We start from the raw sequence: 27,737 nt of genomic DNA, 5'->3' as shown, positions 1-27,737 counted from the left end.
GGGCCGGGATGCAGGGGCTCCATTCTCCCTCTTACCAGGTCCCTCTCCCCAAGCTCCATGCCGGCTGGGCTGGGGAGCAGGACGCTTTGCTGCCTCAGCACTGTGGCAGTCCAGGAAAGGGGCCAGCCCAGCTTGGCTGGAGCAGAGGGTAGCCCACCCACCCTGAAAGGTGGCGTTAGTGGAGGCTGCAAAGCATACTGAGATGCTGGGAGACTGTGACCTGGCTTGAGTCAGGAGGGGCTATGGAACAGAACTTTGTTAGGCCACTCTAACCTAAACTGATTCAATACTACATCCCTCCAGGTCTATCTTAAACCAGATTTGGCATTTTGAAACCAGGCTATGTGCACTGAGTTTCTGATGTTACAGGGATAGATTGGTTTCCAATCACTTATACTGGTTTATGTGTAATTTCTGTCCCTAGCCTTGATGTTAGGTGGTAGGGGACAATATACAGGACAGATCTGACATACATGGTTGGTCTGGCACATGGGTGCAGCCTCGTGCACCATATTCCACCCATAAACCAGCCCCATACACTGGATTGGGCCACAGACTGACCGTACAAGCCAGATATACACTGGACCAGGCACCCAGGCTGACTGTGTACTGGAACTAGCCTGCAGAGCAGCCCCAAACCACTCATATGGCTCCTGGGGCAACATTGCTTTAAAGTATGCAGGGCCTTCACTGGTGGCTGGATTATTAAATGCAAAGACTTCAGCTACTTGGTACTAGTAATTAAAAGTAAATTTATTTAAAATGGTCTTTTTCTTACTCCTAACCCATCATTTCCTTTCCTTTGACCAAATATGTATATAGACTTCTACATTAAAAATTATAATAATTTGTATGGTAGTGAATGAGGCACAAAAACCAGGACAATGACTATAGTATAGGTTTCAAAAAGCAGAAGAGGCAAGGTAAGAAACAAAATCAACACAAGTAAAAGCACAATCCAAGTATTTTCACAATGAGTGTACTGAGAAAACATCTTATAATGGCTTTAGAGGAATGCTACCTCAGTACTATTTACAAAGATAACTAATCCCTTGCAAATACAACTAATATCAATGGAAAAGAACGAGAATTTAAGTAGAACATACCAGAGTTGCTTTCATCTGAGATGTACAGGGCATGATGTGCGAGTGCATGTGTGTATAAGATAACCAATAGAGACTTGCTGTGACGTACATTTTCTTTAGAAATATTCGGACAGACATGGAGCTAGTCTATGTTATTTGATTTGAGAGTGGGTGTTTGTTTTTAAAACAGCTGCTATATTTCTATAAATAGAAAATGAAAAGAAATCTTCCAATTTGATTAAAAGTTTTCAGGGTACCCTTCAACTTTGAGGAAAAGGAAAAATACTTACCTATGTATTGCAACAAAACATCACAAGAATAAAGTGCAGGACAACCAAGACATTTTGCAGGGTTAGGTACAGATCCCCTTTCCAAACATAAGAATCTGAGAACCAAAACCTGCAAGGGATTACTCAAGTACTCCATCTGTTCTCTACAGTTCTTATTTTCAAATGTCAGCATTTCTCCAATAAGCTAAATCTCATCAACAATCCTGTGTAACTGATCAGAAAAATGGTAGCCATTCAAGCAAAAGCTACAGCAAAGAGCTGAACAGTGCGCCCTCAGTACAGCAACCTAAAGCCATGAGTGAAAAATGAGGGTAGCCCTGCCACATCTACAGCAAAGTTATCATTAGTTTAAGCAACAGTAAACTTCCCATCCTCTGAGGATACACACATCCACTGAACTACTGATTGGTCTGGATAACCAGGGGTAGTATAGCAGAGAGATGCCATAAAAGTAACAAAAATTAAATCCACAGGGGTTGGCTGTACTGACTCTTGCGATTCCTACAGCTTTAGGTATTTCGGAATACACTGTCATCTGGCATGCCTCTGTTCATGTATCTCTGAATACTAGCCCAAACCATTATCTCACAGCTGATAAGTCCTGGTTTTACATGGACTGGTTTTACAGTGTAAACCAGAGAAAAGCATAAAGGAGAACTGACTATGTATAGACTGTCCATGTATCTATTACAGCCATGAGTGGAATGAAAAAGCATATATTCAAGGTCTCAAGCCCATAAGTTTTTAAATATATCCTTAACTGTAAGCATATTCTGAACAAACACACTTTATTCATATAGTTATACCAAAATGTATTTTTGCATTACAGATATATTTGGAGTGGGATTTCTCATTTTACATGGTTAAGTTACCCTTATTACATTAAAGACATTTATGCCTATAAGCCTGATGTCATTTAAAAATCTATTATTTACTTACATTAACCAAACCACATTATGAGAAACATCGCACTAACAGAGTTATTTAGGCATAAAGATTTCAAGTGCTGAAATTGGATAAATGCTGGTAAATGCATTCTTGAATAATTAGTTATTTGAACATCACTATTGATAATAGCTACATTTATACTCAGTAATATATAATCAGGGATCCTAGTTTTCTGCAGGAAAAAAGTAAAAAAAAAAAACCCCACAAAAACCTTTGTTTAAAAACACAAAAATCTGTGTTTTTCTGTGACCTACCAGAAGTTTGGTGGCATTATTTCTGCTCTGTTATTTTTGCTGTGGTTTTTGCCTCTTGCCTAATCAGCAGGATGTCCCCACCCTTCCCGAACTCCCCATCTGCTGCTGATTGGCTGAGAGGCAAAAACCACAGCAAAAATAAGTGAGAGAAAATAACGGCATCACTCACCATGGAATACTACCGCAGGTTCTGTGTTTTTCCATAGCAAATGGAAAACTAGGATCCCTGTATACAATGAACAAGAAAATAATAACGCAAAAATAATAGTTGGTACTTGGATTTATCACCGATTAATTATTTTGACTATTCTGTAAACAATGAAGCAGCATTTTGCAAGAAATGTACAGCATACAACCCCCCCAACTATAAAAACATTTAATAGTAACCCCCCCGCTTTTTTGTCAGTAATGAAATAATTAACCCATTCATCTAATTAAGTAACTATACAATAATCTATTGTAATACTAAAAGAAAAAAAATTAAGACATAAACCTATGACAAGGATAAATTTTGTGTTCAAGTACATTCATGTCAAATGCTTTCACTATATTACCACTCTGTATATTTCTATTTTGATAGAAGGCTGCTATTTATGTAACACTGTCAACCTTAGACTGATTCACGTTAGTTTTCATCAACATCACCCACCATCATGGAGTAACTCATATGTATTAATTAAGTCTGCACTTCCTAGACAGAGGTTGAATGAAGATTAGCAGCACAAAATAGAATAATTTTATCACAGTATTGTCAGGGTTCTGAATGAATTCTCAATTAAGTCATCCCAATCATTTAAAACAGTTTTAAAGCAATTCTTAGAAGCCCCTGTGGAGTTCCTTTAAGTAATAACTGCCTTTAGAAATAACTGGATTGGGTTTTTTAAAGAACCTGAAGGTAATCAGGCACCCAGTTCCTACAGAATTTCAATAATCATAGTCATGTTTTAGAAAATTACCTCCCTTTGGACACCTTTGAAAATTATAGCTGTTGTGCAGCAACACCCACTTAAATCAGCCAAGTAGTCCTGGAAGATAAGACTGCAAATCGACAATGGATACTTAATTCTAAACAAACCACAAACACTTATGCTAAACCAACACAAGCAAAAGTAAGCCGTTTACTCATCCCCAGTAGCATAAGAATGGATGTAGTGAAGCATTTGCTGTGGACAGTGCCTAAGGGAGGGAAGAAACCAGTATGGAGTAAGGTGCACATCACCCTCCCACCCTCTGCTCTAGCTCCTCTTGCACGTTCTGGGTGTGGCACCACAGCATTGACAGGGTAGGTGTGCGCGTAAATGAATGAAAACATTCTGGGAAATGTAGTTTCTGCTGCTGGGGAGAGATGTCACCTTACTTTTTTGCTCAATCACTATGCATATCTGCAGCAAAAAAAACAGTGACATCTTCAGTCAGCAGCAGCAAACTCCAGCTTTTGCTCCTATACTGCCACCCACTGCTGGAGCCTCCAGAGCCCTGTAAGGAAGGTGGAAAGGGGACTGCAGTCTTGGTCTATGTGGGGACCAACGGGACCAGCCTGTCCTATTCTGCGAAACCTGAGGCACTCGCCATGCCCCCTCACCGCCACCGATGTTGCCGACTACTTCTGCAGGCACTCGCCACCCCCTCCTCCTGCTGTCAAGACTACCGCTGGCTTCCGTGGGTACTCGCTCGCCCCTCCCTCCCCCCACCGCTGACACTTTCTCTGTGTCAGGGGGCCCCAAAACTATAACTTGCAGGGGGCCACAAAAACCTGTGGGCCAACCCTGGGGTCCCTATCCACCATAATGCTGAGGTTTTCCCTTAAGACTCATTCTCAGTCAAGGCTTTCACATGTAACAGACTCTTTCTCCAAACTAAATCCAGGAATGCTACTTTTTACTGCAGTTTACGTCTAGTCCTCCTTTCCTTTTAGGGTTAACCTTCAGGTTGTGGAAAAGAGAAAGAAATCAGCCTGACATGATTTTGAACATGCACTGTATCTACCATAATTGTTCTCTAACTTTGAGATCCATTATATTCTACCAACATCATGGATGTGGCTCATTGAGTCTTAATCTTGTCCCAAAATGTAGGTACATATGAACATATGCATGCAGAAGAACAGTTTCAAACCTTGGATTTAGATATAATGCACAAAGCAACCTACTAACATTAAAGAACAATATTCCTGTGCACAAGCCTACAAGACACAAGAATGTAATAGTCTGTGATTCATCAGATAGTGCCACGATATCCAAATCACTATGCATCAATATCAAAACATAACAACAGAAAATGTTTTAGTTGCTGGAGATGCTAATCTTCCAAGGGCCCCTCTACACATGCAGGTGAAGGCAAAATAGGATCTAATACACAATCCACACAACTGCACCTCCTGCCATGCTGCACATGCCTGGCAGAAAACATGATTGTGGGATTGTGCATTAGATCCCATAACTCCTTATCACCAGTGCAGGTGGAGTCTGGGATCATGATCCCAGGCCCTCCTGCACTGGCTCCTATGGCTGTGAGCCCTGTAGCTGATGGGACTCAATGGCTCACAGCAGGGGCAACATTCTTCTCACTGCTTCCCACTGCAATCCCTGCAGAAGACATGGGCTCTCAGTCTTGCAGCAGGGGCAGCACAGGGAATGCTGCCCCCATCGCAAGCCTCATGAGTTGCAGGGCTCACAGCAGCAGCAGCTTTCCCTGAGCTGCCCCCAATTAGAGTCCAACAGCAGACATCACTGTGGGCCTTACAATGGTGGCAGTGGAAAGAACTCTGCTGTCGCTGCAAGCCGCCTGAGGCATGGGGCTTGCAGCAACAGCACCATTCCCTCGTGCTGCTGCCACTGTGACCTCTGCAGAGATCTGGGCTATGGGGCTCACAACAGAGGCAGCATGGGGAACACCAATACCACTGCAAGCTCCGTAGAAGACATTGCCCCTACTGCAGCCCCACAGCCAAGGAGGCTCTCAAAGGGGGCAGTTGACAATGCTGCCATCACTGTGAGCCTACAGGGGAGTGCCTGGCCACACACTCAATTAATGGCACGATTAAAACAAGCTACAAAGTTATTACACATTTTCTGTGTAATAATGTGTCTTGTTATGCCATTAATTGGTTGAACATGTAGATGGGTCACAACTTAAGACCTGATTAATCATACCTTAAGGTTAACATGTATGATTGGGGGGGTTGGGAGGGGGGCTAAATGAAACAAAACTGAGGCCTTGACCACTCTAACATCACTGAAGACCAAGATTTTTTTTTTTCAGAGGAACATATGCCAAATTCCAGGTTCAGTCAACATATTTTTGCCTTCCAAAATTATCCACTAAATTACAGTAGGATATAAAATCCTGGCTTTGCATTCCAAACTGTGGTATAGTGTTTCTTAAAACAGCTGCTGCTTAAAATACTGAAGTATCTACATTTCAGTGACAGACAAGGTCAATCATATATTCTTTATCTTCTTGGCAGGGAAGGCATGAGGCTTCATTATCAATATTTACATATATGAAAGGAAAGCAATATTCAAAAGCAAATGATTTTTTGACCATGTCACCATAAAGGAAAAAGAAAGGCCTGGTGTTTAAGCCATTGAACACCAAAGTTAGGGTTTGCATTTTGTACCCCTTCAGTAACAGCTTTTCTGTGTGTGCGGGCCGTCTCCCGATCCCACCCTTGTCGCCATGTGCGGGCGGCGGGGGGTGCGATCGGGGCCCTTTTGTGCTGCGCGGGCTGTGGCCAACAGCCCAGGGCACGCGGGGTCGGAGAAAACCGGCGGTGAGCTAGAATTAGGCACGGACGCGTAATGGTTGATTTAAAGATTGTTTACTTACACCAAAGATGGTCGCGGTGCAGGCAGGAAAACTTGCTTGAGTTGCAGTTACAAAACAAAACAAAACAAAACTCGAACCTGCAGGGCACGAGGGTACGTCGCAATGGGGTTTCGGCGACGGGAAGATAAACCTGCAGGACTCGAACCCAGGTAGAAGAGCTCTGAATAGACTCGCACGAAGTTTGCTAGGCTCTGTGGAACTTGTGCTCTGAGGTAGTCCGGTCGTCTGAACAACTATGTCAGTTGTTCCAGCTGGCAAAGAATAGACTTACACGAAGTTTGCTAGGCTCCGTGGGTCTGGTTCTTTTGCACGCAGGGAGGGATATGTCGAGGAATCTATCGGCGACGGGGAGAGGCCAAAGGCTGATCAGACCCCTGTTGCCTGCTTGAAATGCGCTGGGTCCAATAGGCTCCGCAGCGCTTAGAGATCTTCACAAGACGTGAAGTCTCCTCCTCCTGGTGTTCGTGGAGTCCTCCAACTTGGGCAGAAACCACTCAAGCCTTTTATACGGCTAGCAAGCCAATCGCTAGCTGCCACGTGTGAATAATTTAGAACTGGCCAATGGTGGGGCACAAATTTGAATACGAATGGTGGGAACTTTTTGCACCGAGCATTTCTGTGCTGCAACAAAGAAATGCACCCTGCAAAGAAAGCTACTGGTGGCGGGAATTCTTTTGCACCGGGGTTCTCTCCTGCAGCAGAAAACTCCACCGTGCAAAGAAACTACAATTTAGCGGGAACAATTTAGCTGTGCCGAAGCACACAAAACAAAAATCACACCCTTGGGTTGTGACACTGTGATATTAAAAAGGAACATACTCTGTCACAAATTCCACATGTGTCAAATAAGGCCAGTTAGGCATATTACAGCTGGTTGATGCATTTTACAAATTACAGCAAAATATTTGCAAAAAGTTTCATGATGTTTTGAGTAGCTGTAATCCATTTCTTTTCAGAAATGCATTCATTCCCAAGTGCAAGAAGTGAGGGGTAGTAGACAGGCCTTAAGCGGGCAAAGTGAGCCTGGTTGCCAGCAGCCTATTTCCAAGTACTTGTTCGGGCATGGCTGCCTGCTTATATACACCAGTCCCTTCAGCACTCAACATGCTACTGAACAGAGCAGATGCCTCTCTGCCTGGCTCCTGACCAGCCAGGGTCCTGACAACAGTCTCCTAACTCCAGTGCAGGTCCTTGCTTCCTGAAAGTCAGCTCCTAACTCCTTGCAATTTAATTACAGCTCTTTGCTCTCTGTTGGCCAGCTCCTTGCTCTTCAGTCCAGTTCAGACTTCCATCTTCTAACAGGCAACTCTGGGGTTTAGTTCAGCGATCAATCACATTGCAGTTCCCTACAGCTATACTGAAGGTTTCCCTCGCTTTACGTGGTAGATGTGTTCCTGACAAACCGTGCGTGACTTAAATTCACATAAAGGGAACCCACTTTACAAGGTAACAAATAGGGATACGTTCCAAGACCTCGACTGCATCGGCAGCAGGTAAGTCTGCTGGGACCGGAGCGGCGCCAGGCTCCCAGCAGGAGACTGGGGTGGACTGCACTCAGGCCGGGTGGCAGTGGTGCTGGGAGGAGGGCTGGGGGTGGGGGCTGCAGCTACACCAAAATTCACCATAACCTCCCCCAAACCCACCCCCAGTGCTGCTGCTACCTTCCCTGAGCACAGAGTGGCCCAACCCCCTCTCCCCCCACACTGGGAAGATCTGAGCCCCAGGTGAGTGGGGCCTTGATCTGCACCCCCACCAGTGGTGAGGGAGGGACTGGGGTTGGGGCAGAAGCAGGCATTGCATAGCCAGGGTGGGGTGCAGGACAGGGGAGCGTGGCTCTTGTTAATATGGGGCTGCCACTGTGGGCTGGGGCTGGGGGCCATGCCAGGCTCTTCCTGGTGGGGAGCTGGGCCATGCTGTGCTCAGAGCAGGTGGCAGCGGTGCTGGGAAGGAGGTTGGTGGGGTCTATAGCAAATTTTGGGGTGGCCCCCTGTAGCAGCCCACCCCCTGTAGTGCCCCTCCCAGCAGCCTGCCATACTGTCTTAACACCTGCCTGGAAAAGCCCAGTGCAGCCCCTGGCCAAAGCACACTGGCATCCCATAGTAGCAGGAGCCATGCCCCCTGTCCTGTGCTCCAACCCGGCTGTGAAGCGCCGCCTCTGCCCCAGCTCCAGCCCCACTCCCTCGCTCACCACTGGTGCGGGCGCAGATTGAGGCCCCACTCACCCCCGCCCCTGCTCCTGCCTGTGCCCCACTCCTTCCCTTACCACTTTGGCTTCAATCTGCCCCCTACCACAGCCCTTTCCCCTCGCCCCACAGATTTACATACTGCTGATTGTGTAAGAGTAAATTTACCTTGTATATAACAAATTTTGGGTATAAAAAGGGTCATTACATAAGAGCAAATTCACATATACAGAACAAATTCACATACACGTATATAAAACGAGAGAAACCTGTATAGCCATCTGCTCTGGACTCCTTTTGGCTCCAACCTGGACTCCTCTTTCTGACTCCTAACCTCATCTGCTCCTAACTCATGAATCTTTAGGGAAAAGCACCAGGGAAACTGTCCATGTCCTAGTCATCCTGACAAGAAGTGCTTTGAGATCTTTGCTACACAGTGGAAATGCACAATTTACTATTATTTTGATATTGCAAAAAAACTACACATAGGCTTACAAATACCCCACTTCCAGTTGTTGCAAGCTTCTTGTGGTTGTGCATGTACTTTCTTTATCCTGCAGCTCAAAATGTTTTCCCTGAAGTTACTTCAGTCCTTGTTTCAAAATCTGCCTGAAAGGATTGCTTTTCCTTGTGGTTATTTCACTCCTCATTTCAAAATATGCCTGAGAAAATTGCTTTTACACATGGTAAGAAAGTGGTTTTATTAATTTCAACAAAGATTATTTTACATAAAAGAGAAATAAAGCTGAAAATAGGTCAAAGATTTTTTTGTGAAGCAGCCCACTGAACAAGGAAGCATGTCTCCAACTGCAACCTGCACAATCAATCTGCTGATCTTTTTAAAAAAGTTAAAAGAACAGGCAATAAATCAGCAGCAAAATACATTTGTTACTCTTTTTTTTTTAAGACACCTTGATCTGCAATCTTAGATGATTTTGCCTTGACCTTGCATATACATCTGAAAGACAAAAGACAAAAAGTGCTTTTCTTCTCACTTCTGTCTTCTGATCAAATTTTTTATATTATAGCCATAAACATATCCCATTTTTATTTTTCTTTCAGCTGAATATAAAGAGTAAAAAATTATCTTTACAGACATGAAAAATGCCAAATTTAAATATTTTAAAAGAGCATATATGTATACAAAATATTAGGGGCATGCAGCATGCATGTATTAAGACTTGAATTCAATCTGCTAAATGTAAATCCTTTTTGAAAATAAGAATTGCTCCAGTGATGTTTACCAAAAGAAATGAATGGCATTGGTGAATCTGTAATATTTCTATTGTGAATATGTTAAAAATTCTGCCAGAAAAGCAGATGATGTTTTTAATGACAAGGGCAGAATAATCCAAGTATTAATCACAAGCTTTGGAAGAAAGTAAAGCAGTAGAAAAAATTCTTTACAGCAACAGAAAAATAGGCAAAAAAAGAAAAGGAAGAAAAACCTGAGTAGAACCCTAAAGATATATGGGATTTATACATAATATAGTATTTAGTTATATTTAATATTATCTTTCTGAACTGTGTTTTTCCTTAAGATAACTAGCTGTTGTGCATAGAACTGCTCAATTAAGAACAGTACCAGTTTAATGCCAATCATTTCAATTAAGTTACCATTGTGTGATATTTGTAATTCAGTAGTGCTCAGAGGTCCCTATCATTTTGAACCCCACCATACCTATGTTCCAGACAAACAAGTAATAAAACATGGGGCATATGCTGAAGTTATCAACTGCTGATGTTCATCATAAATCTATGATAACCTGCCTACATGTAATTTATGTAACAAAGGTCATGGATTTCCTTTTGACATGAAAATATTTCTTACTGGGTGCATCTACACATACAATTAATTTAAAGCAATAAACTCCAGAGCAGTTTGAGCTGAAGTAAACTACTTTCAGGCACAGTGTCTACATATATGCCCAGTGTCGGGGGATCACCCTCTGCGCCCCGATGACATCCACCTGCCTGTCCCCACAGAAGAAAAGCCCTGGCTGCATCCAAGCACTTAAAAAAAAAAAAAAAAAAAAGCACCACACTCTCTGGCTCCTGTCAGTCATGGGGGTGATCCCTGCAGCCCCCTACTGCCCCATGCTGTGTGGGGGTAGGGCTTTGCCAGGAACCCCACAGAGACCCCAATGGCCACTACAGCAGCCAGTGAGTGCAGGGCTTTTTTTTTTTTTTAAAAGTGCCAGGATGCTGGGGTCAGGTGGTGCAGCCATTGATGGCGCTGGGAGAGCAGGCAGGGGTCGGGGGCACTCAGGGGAGCTGGGGGAGCAGACAGGGGATGGGGCCTAGTGAAGGCCCCCCCCCCCATGGTCCCCTCTGCTCTTCTACAGCCTTTCCCCTGCCCCCTACTTACCAGCACAGAGCCTGGATCTAGCTTCCTGCAGTGGTAAGTAGGGACTGCCCAAATCTCTTAATCTCCTCTGAATCTTTTCTGAATTGATTCAGAGGCTTCGAATCAGTTCAGACCTTGTGACTGGTCTCCTGATTTGATTCAGATTTTGAGATTCAGCCACTGAATCGGGCTGAATCTCCTCTGAATCGAATCAGCAACTGAAGCTTTGACAGCCCTAATATCTATAGCTATACATACACACATATATATATACACACACACACACACACACACACACACACACACATACACATACACAGACAGACTGTCTGTCTGTCTGTCTGACAGATGCTATCCAATGATCCTTGAATGTAAGATATCTCAGAAATCCCTGGAGCAAGGATCAGATACTAGACATTCCTCCTTCCAGGGAAATTTTCTCATTATTGAGCTACAGTTATATATGCTCTCTTTCACTTGCTTTATGAACCTTAAGTTTCTCTGTGCCCAATGGCACAGCTTGAATATAATTGTGCGTTTAAGGTATACAACTGGGAGGTGGGAGATATGGGTTTAAGCCTTTTAAGAAGGCCTAGAATGTAGGTCTCACTTTCTGGGCATGTGCTTTACCACTTAGGCATTACCTCAGAGATTGGCACACCAGCCTCCCTTTCCTTTTCCACCCCATCTCTGTCCATGTCTTTGAATGTAAATGGCTATGACTGCTGTGGTTTGTGCTGAACCTACCACTGCTGGTGTGTGTTAGGGCATATACTATACTAGTCTCATCAGAAATCATAGCACAGATGCCTGGTTTGCAAATCCTAAATGGTTGCAGTCATGAGATAGGTGTTAGAATGGCAGCATCTCTGGGCATATACAGTAGCAGAACTTTGTGCATCTTAGTAACTTTCTAAGATAAAGCTCTGGTGACTATAGACTCTCAGGTGCCTAATCAATCATTCATGTGTACATTTTATGCATTTCAGCCTTGGACTTAAGGAACTAAATTCCACAGCAGGTACCTAAAGTACTTTCAGCATGTCAGCGCTTCTGCAGTACCTGCTTGTATGCATACTCTTATCCCACAGCAAATGGGAAGGCAACTCACTTACCTGCAGTGTGTGCTTCCTCACATTTACTTCAGCATCACAGCAGGCAGTTACTAAGAGAGAGCTTACATGCTACAAATTCACATTTTAGTTCATCCTGCAGTAACTTGTTTTTTACCTGTACCTTTGTGCTAGGAGCATCCACCCAAGATGGCAACAGAGGTTGTAGGAAGACAGAGTGAAACAGAAAACCCAGATCCCTGCTTATTAGCATATTTTTTCTGTCTGGAACATGCTTGGAAACAACCTTGCTGGATATGTTATGGCCAAGTAAACATATCCTATAAAGGTGTTTAAGACACCTAGAACTGAGTATGTGGTGATGGCATAACTATCATATCCCCTCTACTTGCCAAAAAAAAAAGCATACTTGGTGGTATCAAGCCATCATGTAGGATATTTGCCTACATTACCTGACAGGTTTCTTAGCTGTGATTTTTACAGAACACTGTGCAAGATTTTCATACAGTGCAAACCTTATTGATTTTTCTACACTGTTAAAAAATCTTCTAATAAATTGAGGGTGCTATAAAAGGGCTTGCTATAAAAATATAGGCTGGCTTAAATTAAATGTGAAGCTATTAACATTTGTTATACAACCCATCAAACTGTAATGAGTTCCTTTCTGGCCTTACTGAACTTGAACCTTTGCAGAAAATAGACTTGTAAACTCCACTGGGGTTTCTTGTGTTATGAAAGTTTAAGTTGATCATTAAAGTCCACCCTAGAATGATCCAAGATTGTCTCTCTGTAGGTTATCTTCAAGAGTAAACTGAACAAAAGAAGTGCTGATAATGACATAATCTTTTGTTAGTTGTAAAATGAATTGTTGCATATTATGCTAATGTTACATTACCATTAAATTGTTAAATTTCTTTATGCTTTTATATTAAAAATATTACTGCCACTTAGGATATAGTGTTTTTCCCCCCGTTTTTGAACACTTTTCATCTCAATAGAAAAATGTGCGACAACTTTGCTAGCATTTTCCCAGCATGAATATTTTATATTACAGAGGAAAAATATATTGGACAAGAAACAAACAATTGTTTCACAGATGAAAATGTGTTTCAGCAGAGTAAATTACTCTGCCACAGTATAGTTCTTGCAGGCAAGCTAAGGAAGTATGGACTGGATGAATAGACAATAAGGTGGATAGAAAACTGGTTGAAGCATTGCGCTCAATGTGTAGTAATCAATGGCTTGATATATAGTAGGCAGCTACTATCAAGTGGAGAGTCCCAGGGGTCAGTCCTGAGGCTGGTTTTGTTCAATGTCTTCATCAATAGCCTGGAAGATGGCATAGAGTGTACCCTCACCAAGTTTGCAGGTGACACCAAGATTGGGGGAGTAGTAGATAAGCTGGAGGGTAGGGCTAGGATTCAGCGTGACCTCAACAAATTGGAGGATTGGGCCAAAAGGAATCTCATGAGGTTCAACAAGGACAAGTGCAAAGTCCTGCACTTAGGACAGAACAATCCCATGCACCAGTACAGGCTGGGGGCCGACTGGCTGGGCAGCAGCTCTGCAAAAAAAGACCTGAGGGTTACAGTAGACAATAAGCTGGGTATGAGCCAACAGTGTGCCCTTGTTGCCAAGAAGGCTAAGAGCACACTGGGCTGCATTGGTAGGAGAGTTGCTAGCAGGGAAAGGGGAGTGATTATTTCCTTCTATTTTAGTACTGGTAAGGCCACATCTGGAGTACTGAATTCAGTTTTGGACCCCTCACTACAGAAAGGATGCGGACAAATTGGAGTGCGTCCAGCATAAGACAATGAATACAGTGAGGGGGCTGGGGCACATGACTTATGAGGAGACTTTGAGGGAACTGGGCTTATTTAGTCTGCAGAAAAGAAGATTGAGAAGGGATTTCATAGTAGCTTTTAACTACCTGAAGGGAAGTTCAAAAGAGGATGGAGCTAGACTGTTTTCAGTGCTGGCAGATGACAGAACAAGGAGCAATGGTCTCAAGTTGCAGAATAGTTAAATATTAGGTTAAATATTAGGAAGAATTTTCTCACCAGGAGGGCAGTAATACACTGGACCAGGTTACCGGGAGAGGTTCTTGAATCTCCATCCTTGGAGGCTTATAAGACCCAGCTCATGAAGGTAATTAGTCAACTACGGTAAAGACCACATGTAGGTAGATGCACCCATTAACCCTTAGAGAAAAGATAATACTGTTCAACTTATTAGAAATGAAATGCAGAGAGGGATAAAGACAAATGTAGGGTCATTAGGCCAAAAATGTCCTAAAATCCTAACGCAGTTCCTTATTTTTTCTAGGTGTTTCTGTGCCTTTGACCTTATGATAAGAGTACCTCAAAAGTTTTATCAGATGATTCTTATAATATGCCTGATAATGTGGACTGTATCATTCCAATTTTACAAATTAGCATTTGAAGCATGGAGAGATTAAATGACCTGTGCAGGGTCATGCATAGAGTTCATAAGATGGAATCAACACCAGAACTACTTAGATCAGATCAAGAGCAATATCTATATTCCCATTATTAATTTCTATTAAACTGTTTTGTTCTGTTTCATAAAGCTTTGTAAGTATTAGCATTTTCTTTACTGAGAAAGGTCTTAAAGTTTCGGGATTCAGAAATCCTATACAACTAGCCCTGAATTTTACTATTTCATTTTTTAAATTTTCAGATTGCTATAATCTGGAGTAACAGTATGTCTAGGACTGCTGTACATACTTTAAACTATTTAAATTTAAAACACTGATATATTTTCCAGGTTATCATTATGAAATATGAAGCCTAAAACAAAACATTTTTTCTGCCAGTACAATATAGACATGGATTATAAGCGAATCTAAATGACAACAGCAAGAATATAAATCATGAAGAGGAATAGTCAAAGTTCCCAGTACAAATCATCATATCACAATGGATAACCCGTTACAAGGTAATATTACTTTTGCTTATTCATTCACCTGATTATTTACCTTTTATGGACACATGAAATATGATTTGGATTATACAATTTACCAATAAGCTGCAATGCAGTCTCAGGAGTGTTTCAGTGCCTTTCAGTGTAGAGGTAGGTGATTCTCTCATTCTTAAAATGGCACTTAGACTATAGTAACTTGCGCATCAACTGCTGTTATTACGTAGGTGCAACTGAGTTGACACCTATAGTTTTTTCCTTCAAGAAAGCGTGCCCATATTTGGTAGCTAGCCTTATTACTGTGAAAGTATACTTTAGCTTAGCAGTCAAAATGATTTTTTTTTTAAGCTACAGTCTACGCAAACACATCTGTTTTCCCAAAAGGTGGTGAACTAGGTAAGAGTAACTTTGTGAATAAGGTTCTACTGGAACTCCCTCTCACTATCTTAAAGAGATAGACCTTTTAAAAAACTGCTACAGTTCTTCTGAATTTCTTGTTCTCAGTTCTTTTATCATTGGCATTTCCCCTTAACAATCATCCAGCATTTGTTGAAAAAACATTCATCTTGATCCAGCCTTCTTCCTCCCCAACTTGGGTTTCCCTTTCAATCCTCCATTAAATTAAACCAATATATTAATACAATAAACATCTCAAATAGGTAAATATACAATATCGATATAATGTATTACAGAATAACCAACCCATTTCACTTGCATAGAATTAGAGGTGAATAAATAGGTGAAAAAAATGCTGAAAGAGAAGTCAAGGCAGTAGTAATTGGAAACAGTGCTTGATTATCTAAATGTAAATTCAGATTTCAATTTGGGTTGTCCCAACTTCCATTTCAAAGATAGAGTATAATTAATGTTGCTTAGTGTCACTGGAAGGCATGCAGATACTACAGTGATGAGCTCAGTACATAAAGTCAGCAAAAGAGATTGCAAACGAGAGACAATGCTAACTCTTTTCTCATAAGGTTACAATGGCACAGTTGTAGTTCCAGAGTAAGGAACAACAAATCAACTACAGAATAGTTTATTTGGGTACATACAAACATTTACCATGCCCCATCCAGCTTTAGGTGGCTTACTTCAAACCATCTAAACCTAGACTGTGATCATCATGTACAAGTGTTTGCTGGTGTTTGGAGTGAAGCAGGAAGCCCAAGGTAAGTAACTCAGGGTATGGGGAGGGGCTGGTACAGGATCAGGAACCAGGTGGTTTGGCTTGGGGTGTGGGAGGGACTGTCAGGTTCAGTGGGCATTGGTGGGCCTGCAGTGGGGGTTGGTAGGCAAAAAAACTGCCCAGGGTTGGGTGGGAGGGGGATGGGAGGGGAAGGGTCGGAACACCACAGGTCTGTGCTTAAAGGCATGCAGGCCTAGATCAGGTTAACCCTTTCTTGATTTAAGTTAGCTCACCTCCTACTATGAACTAAACTTAGATTGGGCACACCATTTTTTTGTCAGTTTAAACCAGGGTTAAGTCAATCTAAATACTATGCCTACACATATATTTTAAATCCAAAAACTATAAATGGAAGAGAACAAGTATATTTCTCTAGTCCACATAAAAAAAATGCAGGTTCTGAACTGGGACAGAAGAGTGTTAACCTAATTAGTATTTTCTTAAATTAGCCTCAGCATTGGTAAGATATGTCTGTGAGCTTTTTCCCCATGATTTTGCACAGGGAAATAATTTTGACATTTAAACCATTCACAATTTTACATGATTATGCTAGCTTACCAGTAAGCACTTTCTCTCTAGTGTGGGGAACTTTCTGACCCATATTTAAGATCCAAAATCAGAGATGAAACAATTTCCAAACTCATCTGCAGTTTATTGTATTTACTTAGTGAAATATTCTTAAACTCAAACATTTTTATTAATTCTTGGGTCAAATCAACTCAACATTACAGTTTCTTTAATCTTAGGCAGCATTGGGGGAAATTTCTATGCTCATCCTTCTCAGTTTCTAATTTCAGATGTAGAAGAACCTGTCATTTCAAAGCTCCAGTTGGATTCTTTATCTGCGTTAGGACCAAATGAAAAAAGGACTACATGGCCCCTTTTGATAGTTTTCTTTTAAGTTTGACTGGCAGTGATGTTAGATGTAAAGGAAGTGGTATGCTGGTAAACAATTAGCACACATTTAAATTTCAATTCTCAAACTGAAAGAGTCCACTCTTGGAATAGCAGTTAGCTTCTTCCTCACCACATCACCAAACCCTAACCTTTTTGAGCTCCTTGGCTCAGACGGTCCTATGTTAATTCTTAACTAGAAGAATACAAGCATACCTAATCATGTAAAGGAAAATCTGTTTTACACAGACAGTTCACAGCCATTCATTTAATTGACAGGGAATAACAGCAAGTGCCTTGCTAAATATAATACACAATAGAAAATAAACTGTGTTCACATGCACATTTTGTTTAGATTTATTTCAAGATAAACGTTAGTGGATTCTATTCTGAGTATAGCAAATTGAGGGAGAGGAATTAGGTCAAAACCCTTTTTCTAAGGCCATTAAATACAGAAATAATGAGTACACTGTATTTTGTTATATGTAAATTAACTGTCCACTAGCACTTCCATTTAGTAAAATAGGATATGACACAAATATGATTGACAACTGGGGATTCCTCCAGAAATATTCAAATCAGACAACTTAAAGTAACTAAAATGAATGCTGTCATCTAAGAAGATCTTTCTCCAGATTCATTTGTCCCATGGGCGTTACAAAAAAAAATATGACCTTTGTCAACATAACAGCATAAGTACTGTACTATCTTGTAAATAAATTCTGCTTGTTCTTTTGAGGTGAATTCAGGCTGAAAAAAATCCATAAAAGGACTAACATCACACAGCATTCCTATCTTTGACTGGATGATATTCAAAGTACTTGTTTTCAGCTGTCTCCTCAGTGCATCAGTTTCTATAATGGCAATCCCTCCAGCCTACTCAGGTATATAAGCTCAGATCCATGTAGTTTCTTTTAGGGTAACTTTCAGATCAGACTTTACAAACAGAGCTCTTACCTATTTGTTACGGTCATTAAAAATCTTATAATGTAACCTAGCAGCTTGGCCAACATCTGTCTACTAGCTATCTGTGTAGCTACTTCCAGAAATAGTTGCAACTCAGGGCTCTGAGCAGTATGGCATTTGAAGATCTATATGCATTTAAGAAATACCATCTGAACAGGAATTCACAGAATTATTTTCCTAAATGGAAGACCCAAAATGATTGGACAGAATATATGTGGATTATTATAGAAAAGCAAATCACTTACTGTTTGGATTTAGTATGCGTTAAGTGACTGAGGGAAAGAAAGAAGCCAAAAGTTAACACATACACACACACCCTGCATGAACAAAAAATGAATTTTAATGAACAGTAATTAACTTGATGTCACTTCATTTTCTATTATTTTCAAACTGAAAATAAATGTATGTTGGAGATCAGGAAAAACCTTCTCATATGAGGGTGACCAAGTAGTGGCACAGGCTACAGAAAGAAGCTCCATGCCTGGAAATTTTCAAGAATGTGTTGAACAGATATTTGATGAAAATGGTTTAATCAGAGACCATTCAGCCTTGAGCAGGGGGGCTAAACTACATGACCTGATGAAGGCCCTTCCAGCCCTACTTTTCTGTGAAAACGTAAAAAGATTCAAACTCTTCCATTAATATAATGAGAGAAACAAAATTTTACATTTGGTCATTAATATGCATAGAATGTACTGGGAACAGAAAATACTAATATGAAGTGATGCAAAGACAAAAGCATATGGGTGCATCCACACATTCAGGCACCTGCATTTGCAGCAGCTCAAATAGCTGTGGCACAAATTTGTGCCGAAGATTTGTGCCTCAGCACATGTGCCTAAACATGCACTCTGGTGTGGGACAAGTTGTGTCACTGAGGCAAACTGATCCTGCCCAGCTCCTCCCGGATCTTTGATCAGGGAGAGCTAGAGGCTGGGGCCAGCACCTGTGCACCAGCAGTATAAGAAGCTGCCCTGGCTAGCAGCTCAGGGAGTTCCTGAGGTCCAGCCAATTGGTATCTGGGGACACTAGCCCCTTGTGCCAGCTGGACTGCTGCAGCAGCCTTAACCTAGAGTGGCCCCTGCACCCTTTACCCACTGCAGCAGTCTGGCAGTGAGGGCTGCTGCCTGGTTGTGACCTGCTGCCACCTGCAACAGTATCCACCCCCTTGGACCTGTGGCCCCATGGCTGTGCGCCTGCCTGGGCTGTGGTATGGGCACTGTAGCAGAGCCACCTGCACCTCTGGGATAGTTGCCAGTGGGCCGTGGCTGTACAGTTGGCCTTTGAGTGGCACTGCTGTCATGTCTTCTGGTGCCCCTACTCTGCCATCTGGGCAGCTATTGCCCAGATGTGCTCCTTGCAGTGCCCACTTTGAACCGTTGAAACATGTCCCCCTTGCCCCAAATGGCCAGGAGTTCAGCTACCTCATCTGCCCTCCAACTGGGTCCTTGGTGCTGGCTCTGGGCCGTCACCTCTGCCTGGGTCTTGGCACTTACCTCACCACCAGAGATCCTGGTGTTCCCTGTTTAAAAATTGCAAATTCTTTGATAAGGAACCCAAATTATCTCATGAAAATAACCCAAATACATGTTCTACCATGATTAAAATGAAATACCACTATATAGAGAGAGACCAGTTGGGCAATGTTTTATTGATATATTTACCATTTTAAAGCAATCTGGAAGCCTACCAGTGCCTCTATCATCATAATAAAATGAATTCTAAATAGCTATACACTTTGGCGTTTGCTTTTTTGGGTTTTTTTTGTCATAGAAAAAATCAGAGCTGCCCCTGCCCACTTCACTCATCAAGAAGTTGGATGCTGAGCAGCACTGATATGCTGGTTCCCTCCCCCTGCCCTTGCCCCTCACTGCTGACCCACAGCCCCTGCCTGCCCCCATTTGCTCCCCACCCCCGCCTGCAGCTATATCCCTGCACCAGGGTACGAGTCCAGCTACAGCTGTACCACCCACTGCTTTGTGGCTCTGAGCTGTGCCAGCCCTTGCTGTTCTACTCCCTGCACCAGTGCCCAGGCCCCAGGATCCCCATGCCATTCCTGGGCAGCCCTTGACAGTCTCAGGGACTGGGCTTCCCTCCCCTGCACAGGCTGCTTTAGGGTGCAGGGAGCTCTAAGCCTGGCTTTGGGGGCCTCTCCTACCTGGAGCACTCCCCGACCCTGACTCCTGACCCCCGTCTCTCCCTCACACACACACACACACCCCTGCCACCACAGCTCCTGCCAGCAGGTCCTGTCCCATCCCATCCCATCCTGTTTGGTGGCTGGGCATGCAAGGTGTAATTTGTGGGGAAGATGTGGGGGTATGGGGCTTGTGGATGTGGGGCTTGTGGCTGGGTATGTGGGTGGGGAGTTTATGGAGGTGGTTTTGGGGTGTGGGGTTTGGGTATATTGTGGAGGGATTGGGGGGGACTGCTCAAAAGGTGTGGGTGCCCTGCCTGCCCCCCTGCATGGTGCACAGCCCCCCATGCTCAGCCGACAGCCCCGCCCAGCTTGTCCCACAGCCCTTCCACAGCAGCAGCATCCACCACTACCATCAGGGCATTCAGGGCCTGCTACTGACTGACAGAGCCTCCTGGCAGCATGGCACAGCCCCGGCTGTCGGGCCAGATTGGTACTGCATGCAGGGGCTGTGAACCCTTGGGCCTGGCTAGTTCCTGCCCTCATGTGGCCTCAGGGTAAAATCAACCTTAAACTCTTAGGTGTTACTCCCAAGTGAATTAGTGGCAGATAAAAGATTCCTGAGTAACAACCCAAAGGACAGACACACTTTTCTTGGGTTTTCTGCCACAGTCCCTCAACCCTGTCCTGAAAAAAATGGGTGAGAAGACACTTCAGGTATCTTCAACAGAGAACCATTCTGGAAAGGACAGTATTTCAGGACAGCCAATGGAGAATCATTTCTGGAAAGGACAGTTTTATGGTTGAAGAAAATGAAGGCCATTCAGGAAACATACTATATTCACACCATCAGACTAAGGGCCTTGTTCATATTACACTGAACATCGCACAAATGTTGACAGTGTTAATGTTAGCTCAAGTTTGGAGCAGTCACACATTCAAGGCCACCAAGGGCTTAGAGAACTGAAAGGTAAGAATCCCACCTCCTCCAATTTGGGGCTTCCACTCCTTCCCCCATGCCCCTTCCCCATCTAGTTGTGGCTGCCTGTGCTGTCTATCCCAAGGGAGCAGACAGGGAAGGGTTAATCTGCAAGTCCAGCCCTCACTATGGACCGCTGCTCTTCTCCGGGCTTAGCCCATGCAGAGAGCAAGTGGCAGTGAGGATGGCTAGGCAGGTAGGTTAACCCTTTCTTGGCTGCTCCCCTGAGGCAGACAACAGGAAGCCACAAGTAGATGAGGGGAGGAGGGAAGAGAGGCAATGAGCAGGGATCTGGGGTACTAGAGAGGGTGGGAGGGACATTATGGCTCCAAAGAAGAGCAGCGGGGGGGGGGGGGGGGGGGGGGGCAGGTAGGGTGTTTACACTAACATGTAGCCTAGAGTTGCTACACCTTAGTGCTCCATGAGCATGGATCAGATATAGAATCATAGAAAATTAGGGTTGGAAGGGACCTCCATCTACTCCAACCCCCTCCTCAAAGTAGGATCACCCCCAGCTAGATCATTCCAGCCAGGGCTTTGTCAAGCTGGGCCTTAAAAACCTCCAAGAATGGAGATTCCAATGCCTGTCCAGGTAACCTGCTCCAGTGCTTCACCACCTTCCTAGTGTGTATGTTTTTCCTAATATCCAACTTAAACCTCCCTTGCTGCAACTTGAGAACATTGTTCCTTGTTCTGTTATCTGTCACCACTAAGAACAGTCTAGCTCCATCGTCTTTGAAACCACCCTTCAGTGCTGTTAGTTATCAAATCCCCTCTCAGTCATCTCTTCTGTAGACTAAATTCCCTCAGCCCTTCTCTGCCCAGTTCTCTCAGCCCTTCTCATAAGTCATGTAATTCAGACTGCTTCCAGACTACTGTACCACGCAGCGCAATTTTGGGAGAAGGTGAACACTTCTCAGTGGTGAAAGAACAGGTTAGGGACTCAGCTGCCTAACCATTTTTGTTGCCCTCTGCTAGACTCTCTCCAATTTGTCCTCATCTTTATGTATAGCAGGGTCCAAAACTGGACTCGGTACTCCAGACATGGCCTCACCAGTGCAGAATAGAAGGGAATAATTATTTTCCTCTGTCTGCTGGTAACACTCCTACTAATGCAGCCCAGTATGCTGTTAGCTTTTCTTCGCAACAAGGACGCACTGCTGACTCCTTTTCCAATTATTGTCCACTGGAACCCGCAGGTCCTTTTCTGCAGAGCTGCTGCTTAACCAGTGGTGGTGCACGGGGTTCTTACACTTGTCATTGTTGAACCTCATGAGATTTCTTTTGGCCTAATTCTCCAACTTGTCTGAAACCTAGTCTTACCCTCCAGAATATCTACTACACCCCATAGCTTGGTGTCATCCACAAATTTACTTAGGGTGCAATCCATCCCATCTTTGAGATCGTTAATGAAAATATTGAACAAAGCCAGTCCCAGGACCGACTCTTCAGGCACTCCACTTGACACCCCCTGCCAACTAGACACTAAACCATTGACTACTACCCTCTGAGCCCAATGTTCCATCCAGCTTTCTGTCCACCTTACAGTCCATTCATCCAACCCAGACTTCCTCAACTTGTTTGCAAGAATTCTGTGGGAGATGGTATCAAAAGCCTTGCAAAAGTCAAGAGATCTCATTTCTACTGCTTTCCCTGCATCCACAGAGCCAGTCACGTCATCACAGAAGGCAATCAGGTTAGTCAGGCATGACTTGTCCTTGGTGAATCCATGCTAACTGTTCTGAATCACCTTCTCCTCCAAATGCTTAGAAACAGATTGTTTGAGGACCTGCACCATGATATTTCCAGGAACTAAGGTGAGGCCTATAGTTCCCTGGATCCTTCTTCTTCCCTTTCTTAAAGATGAGCACTATATTCACCCTTTTCTAATAGTCTAGGACCTCTCCCAACTGCCAGCAGTTTAAGATAATGGCCAGCAGCTCTGCAATTGCATCAACCAATTCCCTCACCACCTTCAGATGCATTGTATCTGGCCCCATGAACTTGCACACGTCCAGCTTTACTAAATAGTCCCTAACCTGTTCTGTCACCACTGAGGACTGCTCACCTTCTCCCAAAACTGTGCTGCCAGGTGCAGACCTTGCCTGTGAAGACCAAGGTAAAGGCGGCATTGAGTACTTCAGCTTTTTCCTCATCATCCACCTCCCCCATTCAGTAAGGGACCCACACTTTCCCTGATCTTCCTCTTGTTGCTAACATACTTATAGAAACCCTTCTTCTTACCCTTCACATCCCTTGATAACTGCAACTCCAATTGTGCTTTGGCCTTCCTGATTTCAGCCCTTCAAGCCCAAGAATATTCTCATACTCCTCCCTAGTCATCTGTCCAAGCTTACACTTTTTGTAAGCTTCATTTTTGTATTTAAGATCACTGAACAGTTCTCTGCTAAGCCAAGCTGGTTGCCTACCATATTTTCTATTCTTCCTGCACATCGGGATCATCTCTTCCTGTGCCCTAAGTTTTTATTAAAATATAACCGCCTCTCCTGGATTCCTTTCCCCCTTCAAATTGGCTTCCCCGGGGACCCTGCCCATCAGTTCTCTGAGTAGGTCAAGGTCTCCTTTTCTGAAGTCCAGGGTCCATACTCTGTGGTTCTCCTTTATTCCTTTTGTCAAGGTCCTTAGCTCAATCATTTCATAATCATCTCGTGCCAGATAATCCTACCCTGGAGTAGCATAAGTCTGAGATGCATAACAACTGCTTAAAACCAGTTTTGGGTGTTAATGTATGGAAAATCCAGGGGTTTAAAGCTCCAGAAGGCACCCAGAATTACCATGTAACAGAGCCCTTAGTTAATTGAATTAATCTAAGCCAGATTTTTGAGGATACCTCTTTGGAATGGTCTAGACACCTCATTTTCCAATGAAGCTTCTCCAAAAATCCTCTCTGTACATCATTTTCCTCATTTGTGAAAAGGGGAGAATTGCCTACTGCAGGTAGTTTATGTTTATTTTATTGATCTTTTATATGTACTTCAGTACCATTTTTAATATTACACTTTTTTAACCAAGGTTAAAAAACTGCTGAGGCTTCAGAGGCTACCAGGCAGCTTTCTGAGGGAAATAACTTGAATTGTAGATATGAAATGCAAATGGATCTGTAAATTATTTTCCAAGTCAAAGTACTGTTTTTAGCAAAGAATTTATAAGAAATATTGCTCAAATGGATTTTCTATAGAAATAATTCACTGAAAGAATACTACTCTATTGACCCTTTTGAAATTAGAAGAGATACCATATCAGGGAAGGGACTATGGCTTACTATAATAAAAATGAAGTGAAATTCCAAATGAAAAAGCAGGCTCAGATTAGCATCTGTAGATGGTATTTTCTACAATCTACATAAACACACACACACATATATACTATCAAGTTGGCCTTGTGAATATCAGAAATAAAAGCACAAATCTTCATAAGCCAAATGAAACCTTGCATACACAGAATGTAGTGGGGGAAAATGTTTGTATAAAAAATTGTGCAAACTGCTAGTATGTCTTTTAAGTCCACCTATAAAAAGAGCAGCATGTCCTTTCTCATTAATTTAGGGCATATGCAGACATTTGCAGAAGCTGATCTATGATCATGCAGCTTACTTTAAGCTGAGTGGTTGTACTGGGTTTGCACTTGTGCATATGTTCACCAGTGCCTAGAGCCTTGCCAGGAGCGTGATCTAAATCGGGGTGGAGGGAAGGGCAGGAAAGATGGGTGGGTGAAGAGACTCCATTGGATGGGGGGGGGAAGGAGGCCCATGGGGGGGGGGGGGGGGGAATTGTCCATCTGCAGAGCAGGTGGGGGAGAAGCAGGAATAGTCAGAGGGCTACCAAATACCCTGGTTAGGGTGGCAGGGGAGGGGGAGGAGGGACAAAAAGCATAGCCCTTGGGCTTGGGCGAGGAACTGGTCCTCCCCAGCCCCGGTGCTGCACTCCAAATGTGTACACACATTTGCTTAAATTAGTCATGGGTTAGCCTGATCTACATCTCCTTAAGTGATCTATGTTAAATTGGGCTGGCCATTTTTTGTCCGATCTAAACTCCCCAAGCATATGTACAGTTTCGCACTTAGATTGACCTAACCTTAGTTAGGTCACTCTCAGCATAATGTCTGCTTGTACACTTCAAGGTTGGGTGTGAGATATATACTACACTTTGCAAAACTATCATCAGTACAAATGCATATTTTTCTAATATTCATTTTTTAATTATATACTAATTGCTCAATTGTCTCCTGGGATTAGAAGGTAACCAACACTAACACAACTGGAAATTGTGTCTGTGCGTTAAAAATGACTGGAGAATAAAAATCACACAATGTTATGTCTATCTGTATATAATACCACAGAAATCTTGGAAGTTATAACTGTAATGAAGAGTAGCATACAGCTCTTTATCAGTTAATATGAACTAAGGTTAATGCCCATTTCTGGAGAAGTATTGTAGCAACCATATTAGCCAGCAACCAAGAAATATATCAATAATTTTGATGTTTAATGCAATGAAATAAAAGAAAAAAAAAGGAAACATGTTCCACTATATTTTAATTAACCATTACTTATTTGCCCTTAGGCAGCAACTCATAATAGGCTAAACTGGCACTAAGTTGGTAGCAACTATGGTTTAATAGTATTTAGTAGATAAAATGTGGTGACAAAATAGAAATTACAGATTTACTATAGGTGACTTAAAGGAAGACTAAATGCCATAACAGTACAGTCCTCCATGGGGGAAGAACAAGAATCCTAGGAAAATAAGTTAATTTACCCATGCAGTTTCTCTGTTAATGATGGCAAGCTTCTAAACCAGCTGCACCTATATGTAGGTCTTGTTGTTGCTTTTAAGTTCTCTTTTTCCCTGTTCCTACTGTGATAAACAATACTTTTACTGGAGAACACTGTATACATGACTGATTATTACACACACACACACACACACTAACTATAGGGACTGAATTCAGTCAGACTGCTGAAAAATCCCAGTCTGTACACAGGGAGATGAAGCCAGGAACTTGTTCTCAGAGCAAGAATTGCATAATTAAACTCGGAGAGAAGTAAGAGAGTATTACCTGTGGGTAGGTGTGTGGCCTCAGATAAACCAGACATAACATGTGGCTATAGCTACTTAAAATCTAGGAGTACTGACTTTAAATTTAAGTACTTTAAATTTAAGATGATGTGCTGAACAGCATAACCTCCAATTCACGTGACTATACAGCGCACAAAGTTAAATGGTGAAAACATCAAAAGCAATCCCATTCCTAAACTCCTAGCTGCATCAGACATACAGTAAAGATTTTGCTGAAGGCAGAATCAAGCATAAGATAAATTTCAATAATCAATAAATAAGGAATATTTGTAGTTAGCCTGGGAGTGTTTAACCTGAACTGACATTCTCCAGTACCAAGATGATATAAAACATAAGGTTAGAAACAAAAAGGAAGGAAAGAAAAATATGTTGATAAAATACAGCAATATAAATTAGTTTTTATACTCAATAAATCAATGAGAAAGAGAGCATGAAATAAACATCTGTCATTAATATAGAGATCAACAATAACCATTAGCCATCAAACAGGACATTTGCTTCAATGACTACCATTTGAATCCTCTGGAACAGAGCCACTGTGCTCATTAAGCAGTAATGACCGAGGCACACAGCATTTCCTGAGGATTAATGAATGGATGTCCAGGGGAAAATAGAGTGGAGGAGAGTAGATAGCCTGAGGCAAGAGAGAAGGTCATTAACCCCTGGCAGTCATCAATCCCCATTAAATGCACTGTTCCAAAGTCATTATTGTTATTAAACGACGAATGTTAAGAATGGGCCACATGAATATTGCAGTGATCGGGCTTAAGTTGGAACACGCAACTCATTTCTATAGAACTGCCCATCAGAATGCTTCATATTCTATTCAAGACATGCTGAAGATTATACTTTAAATGCTGCATCATGTTATTCATAACTAGTAAGAATAAGAACCATTAAACATCTTGTGCACCTCATCTGCACATACATTTTTTGAGGACCCCAGAATTTGTGAAAAGAACACCTGGCTCTAGACTGGGGAGTTAATTAGCCCATGGATGCTTTGTGGGGGAGTATCTGGAGTACACATGCATACTAAGCAGTGCTGAGCTGTGGAGTCACCATGGCCTGAAACACTGTTGACACTGCTGGAGCCCAGGCCAATGAACTATATGGTAAATCATGAGCCTTTTGGCTTTGCACTAATGTCATGTATAGTTGTAGGTACAAAAGTGAAGCTTAAAAGTGTGTTTATGGAGTACCTGTGCTAAAACTTGCAGCAGTTTCAAAAGAGGTAAGCTGCATCAGTTTTGGATGAATTAAGCCTATGGGTACCTGTAGTAATATTGCTATATGCAAGTTACTACAGGTATTTTTATTTTTAGGTCAGTGTTTTCAAATTTGCTTCTCACTTTCATGGGCTCAGGGAGAGCAGGGTCTGATAGTAAGGAGAGGGGGAAGGGGCTGCCAAGGGAAAAAGTTGGGGTGAAGCCAAGAGTGAAGGCAATACCTGACCTCCCAGATTTATTTTCCCTGTTGTAGCAATGGGAGGGGAACACATTCAAGGCAAACCTCCAATAATTAGAT

At 42.6% G+C, this 27,737-nt stretch overlaps 2 protein-coding genes across 3 annotated transcripts in view; one reads left to right on the top strand and one right to left on the bottom strand.

Annotated features, from left to right (window-relative positions):
* DOCK2 (dedicator of cytokinesis 2) overlaps positions 1–27,737 on the bottom strand; it is a 514,326-nt gene that overhangs the window by 254,160 nt on the left and 232,429 nt on the right. The gene's annotated exons all lie outside the window — the stretch shown is intronic.
* The window catches only part of INSYN2B (inhibitory synaptic factor family member 2B), a 139,065-nt gene that overhangs the window by 75,036 nt on the left and 36,292 nt on the right, over positions 1–27,737 (top strand). Inside the window, exon 2 of one of the 2 annotated variants that reach the window (XM_025212574.1) lies at positions 14,845–14,966. The exons of the other annotated variant lie outside the window; for it this stretch is intronic. The gene's annotated coding sequence lies outside the window, so the exon portion shown is untranslated. The remainder of the gene's footprint in view (positions 1–14,844; positions 14,967–27,737) is intronic. 2 annotated transcript variants of the gene reach the window in all.

The sequence above is a fragment of the Alligator sinensis genome, unplaced genomic scaffold (genome assembly GCF_000455745.1).
Source record: "Alligator sinensis unplaced genomic scaffold, ASM45574v1 scaffold606_1, whole genome shotgun sequence".
Taxonomy (NCBI): Eukaryota; Metazoa; Chordata; order Crocodylia; family Alligatoridae; genus Alligator; species Alligator sinensis.
This window is presented reverse-complemented; position numbering and strand designations above follow the sequence as displayed.